Consider the following 5000-nt stretch of genomic DNA (forward strand, 5'->3'; position numbering starts at 1 on the left):
GTTTTTGGGGCGGGGTGTGCGGAAGGATTTTGGCAATCAACAGATAAAGAAATATATTATATATATATATATATATATATATATATATATATATATATATATATATATATATGTGTGTGTGTGTGTGTGTGTGTGTGTGTGTGTGTGTGTGTGTTTGCACATGTGTATTTCTTGGTATACCTACATTTATCCTCCAACCTATTGCATCACGCATCTCTTACCACATACACTGAAATACTTGTCAGATCTGCCTCCATGTTTCACTGTAAATTGCTATAATAATAATAATAATAATAATAATAATAATATAATAATAATAATAATAATAATAATATTTCCCCCAACCGGTATCTTGTAAAAAGAGAATTTATGACTCGCCTGAAAAATTGCCAAATATTTTCCCGCCGTTTCACAAAGAGTTTCAACAGTGCTCGTATTTCTTCGGTATACGTCTTCATTCATAGAGCTGTATTTCCCCCCTATCCGTAAGAATTTGTCGTTATTGTTATCTAGAGCAGCGGCCGTTCCTTGATAACTTGGATATGTTGGCTGTGAATGCCATCAGCCGAATATTCCTCACAATACCCAAGACTCTTTGTCAACACATTTCCTCCCATGACTTTTATCCTGGCGTCCATTTGCTCTTTAATCTCCCCCTTTTGCATTTATATCTTCGCAAATACCCTTCCTTTGCTCAGACCTCTTGCACACGTTTTCTCTAAACCTTTCATCTCTCTCTCTCTCTCTCTCTCTCTCTCTCTCTCTCTCTCTCTCTCTCTGTCATCCCTATTATTTCCTTACTCTTCGTCGTCTTGTCCTCATCTCTCTCTCTCTCTCCCGTACAGTTGGTCTCGTTATATGTTTTGTTCATAAAATAGTTTTCGCTTACTCGAGGAATAAGCCTACAAACTAGTTGTTGTTGTTGTCGTTGTTCCTGTTGGGGGTAGGTAAGCCAAAAAATGTCTGAGAAAGTTGTTTCGCGTTGAGTTAAGGTAACAGGAATTTGAGGAAAGGATATTTATGATTTATTTACTAAAATGAAAATGTAAAAAAAATAAATAAATAATGTGCACGTTAAACATTACTGAAACATTATTTCTAATGAAATATAGCGTTTTTATTTGAATTTTCGTTGGTGAAACAGCGCTCCATTTGACCGTGTATTTTAGCACACGCCTCGAGTAGGCTGGAGGTCGGATCACGCCTTGTTTGTGACTGAGCAGTGAATACAGACGCGTTCACTTTACTGTTTCGAACTCGGCATTCTCTCCTGCGGGACTTTCGTGACTTTCTCCTCTGCAGAAATATTCACTTCTTGCTGTATTTGCAACAGGACAGATTTCATGTAAATACCTAAATATCTAACCTGAATACCTACACCGAAGGCTTATTGCCAAAACACCGACTGACTATATGCATTGCCGCATTCCCACAAAAGTTTCAAACTTTTGGGTATTAATGATTGTGTTTCAATACCTTTTGGCTTACCTGGTGAGTAAGCCTACAAACTATTTTGTTGTTGTTGTTGTTGTGTTGCTGTTGGGGAGGTGGGTAGGACCCTATGGAGACACCTAAAAAGGTCTGGCAAAGGTGTTTCACGTTGAATTAAAGATACAGGAATTTTAGATTGGATATTTATGATTTATTTCTTGGAATGAACATGCAAAAATAAAATAATGTGCATGTTAAACAGTACAGAATAATTATTTCTACAAAAATATAGCGTATTTATTTCAGTTTTCGTTGGTGAAACAATGCGTTGTTTGACCATAGATTTTAGCAAACCCCACACAATTAAGCTGGAGGTCAGATCACACCTTCTTATCACATGCCCAACAGCCAATTATCAGCCAGTCGACGTCCAACCCTGCCACTAGACCAGACTATCTAAAACCATTAGTCTTCTTTCTCTCGTCTATAAACTTCGCGATTCACTTTTCGCAAAGTAAAGTATAATAATCGATTGGATCAAGCAACCCAACTTTTACTCGACTGTCCCACCTGTGTCTAAGAAGATTCACAACCTCTTGCTTTCATTTACATTTATCAACTTTTTCTAATGTACTGAATTGGACTAAAATGCATTGCTCCGTTTCTATGCCTTTCTCTGTCGAAATTTGATGATTCACTTTCTTAGAAGCACAATCAAAGTTTTATGTAACTGTCAATTCACGTCGTGGTCAGCGGTGAACACTGTATCTTTCGGAAACTTCAGCCTCGGCACCCTGTTTGCAATCCCTCGTTTATTTTCCTTCCCACAGACTCCATATCTGATTTATTCTTTATCTGAATCACATTCAGCACCTGCTAATTCCTTAACGCATTCCTTAACGCCTTCCAAACACTTCCTCATAACCTGAACAGTTACAGTATTGACGTTTTTATTTCAGAATCGGAACGTGTGAATTCCATGATATACAATGCTACTAATATCGACCTTACCTTCTCTATCAAATTCCTAGCACACTACACCTTCAAACTATGTCCCCATTTTTCACTTTTCCCCTCCTGAACTTCCTTTATTTACCACAGTATCTAGATTCTATTAACTCATATCGCCTAAACATTCTTTAGCATTTTAAGTCATATTTTCGAACCGCTGAAGTAAATGCATAATGCATACGGTCGACTAGAATGGTGTATTTTCAGTGCTTGCTCTATTTTTAGAAGCTTGTTCGTACGAGTGAAAGACTTCCCTTAACCCTTGTAGTAATAACCTCCTGCAGACATTTTCAATTCTCTCGGTTTTCTACTCCTTATCAGCTTAGCCTTTACTTTTCATTACGCTGGAGCACCCTTTACCTAGGAGCACTTTGTTTATCCTTATCTTTCGTCTATCGCCATTTATTTGGACGTCCCTTATGTGTGCTGACCCTTACCCGCTTTTATGACCCAACTAATTCCTTGTCCAAAGTATCAGCTACTCCACCTGCTCCCTTTGATTCGTTAAAAGCTATAAAATAGAGATTCAAAGCCGGAAAAGTGAACTGTACGTACCTCCCTGCAGAGGAGCTGGTACACATACTATTTTATTTCATCTCTAACACTCGTGTATTATCATTTATAGTAGCGCAGGGGTTTGTATGAAACGTAGATAAAGAAGGAGACGAAGATGCGATTACACTCGACGTCTTCTTCCTCAGTTATTTCCGCTTATTGAGTAACATACTCGGCCCATGATTCACATTTTGAAGTAAATGTCAAAGATGTGCTAAAGTTTATATTGCGTTAGACAATTAATGACACTCAGTATCTTTTCTTGGCGAAACAAGTAAAAAATGCGTTGAAGTTTCTTCAGCTCAATCGAGTTTTCTGTACAACGTACAGAAAACTCGATGTCGTGCAGTATGAAACTCGCAGCCACGACCGGGCAGCGCTCAGTTGCTAACCAGATGTGGTCAAGTGAAGATGCGTCGGCAGGTGGCACCTCTAGCTAACTTTAACCTTAAATAAAATAAGAATAAAAAAAAAACACTGGGGCTAGAGGGCTGCAATTCGGTATGTTTGATGATTGGAAGATGGATGATCAACGTACCAATTTGCAGCCCACGGACATCAGTAATTTTCAAGATCTGAGGGCGGACAGAAGAATGCGGACGAACTAGTGTTTCCCCCCCCAACAAGAACAACAACATCAAAGTAGTTTGTAGGTTTACTCCCCGAGTAAGCGATAACCTTTAGTAGTGCCTACAGTGGACCTCATGAGGTGGACTGACGGCACTGTCCCCCTAGGGAGAAGACAGGCTTGAAGACAAACATCGTTTACCAAAACAAAGAAATGCCCGTACTTCAAAACTAAACAACGAGTAACTTATAGTATTATAATAACGTGTAATAAGCGACAGACAGCTAGTCATTGCTATTCAAAATGCCCATTTATTACGAAAGCAAAAAAAAAAAAATAAAAAAAACTTATGAAAAAGGAGATTCGGGAAATCACGCAAGCCCTTGACAAACATGAAGCTGACCAGCAATAACATTACAAAAAAGTCAGGGGAGAAATTCGCGGGGGTAATTAAAAAGAAAAAATACCGTAAGCTGATCAAATCCTCTTACGTAAGTCATAGCACAATCTTCCCTTTCGTGTGCATTAATGATGCAATCGAAAGGTAGTGCCATCAAGCGGCGCACGTCAAGTAGACATAAACAAAACTGTTAATGGAAATGAGAAGCATCATTATAAGTTACTTTACGTAAATCGTTGCAGGAGAGTATATTAAATGTTTATTCGTAGTAGTGCTTCTATCATGTGTTGAGTAACGCATTCCTTTTCAACTGCAAATGAAACTATGCTTTATACTATCTTTTTTTTATTACTCTTATCCAGACGAGCATAGGGCACGTAGATAAATTTGGCAATACTATCAATGACGAAATGAACGAATTATATATATATAGATGTATATATATATATATATAATAATATATATTATATTTATTTTATATAAATATAATTATATTATTAAATTATATATATGTATATATATGTATAGAATATATATATATATATATATATATATATATATATATATATATATATATATATATATATATGCTAAAAAAATCACAGTAGATGCATGTGACTTCATAAATAAGCGAATTCCACAGGAAATGATAGTCAGAAATCCAAGCACTTTCGTCTTTACTCAGACATTGTCAAGGAGTTAATGAGGTACAATTGGAGAGAAAGGTCTCAGGTACAACACAAGATCAAGAATACCAGATGGTTAATTGTCAAAAGGGTAAAAATTAAAAGAGATAATCCAGGATTATCGGATAGTCACACGGTCACAAACCTAAACAGATTGACCCTAACAGAAATTACAAAGTTTATTTACAGTCCAAAACATGTAAAAACTGAATATATTAATTTTGTTGCTTATATTTATCTACAACTTTTTTCATTATGAAAGCATCAAGTTTAAATAAACCAAGTCTTGGTTTATTTAAACTTGATCTTGTGTTGTAGCTGAGACCTTTCTCTCCAATTATACCTCATT

At 36.6% G+C, this 5000-nt stretch overlaps 1 protein-coding gene across 1 annotated transcript in view; it reads left to right on the forward strand.

Moving 5' to 3' along the window:
• Positions 1-5000, forward strand: part of LOC135221149 (uncharacterized) — a 237813-nt gene that overhangs the window by 103357 nt on the left and 129456 nt on the right. The gene's annotated exons all lie outside the window — the stretch shown is intronic.

The sequence above is a fragment of the Macrobrachium nipponense genome, chromosome 2 (genome assembly GCF_015104395.2).
Source record: "Macrobrachium nipponense isolate FS-2020 chromosome 2, ASM1510439v2, whole genome shotgun sequence".
Lineage (NCBI taxonomy): Eukaryota > Metazoa > Arthropoda > Malacostraca > Decapoda > Palaemonidae > Macrobrachium > Macrobrachium nipponense.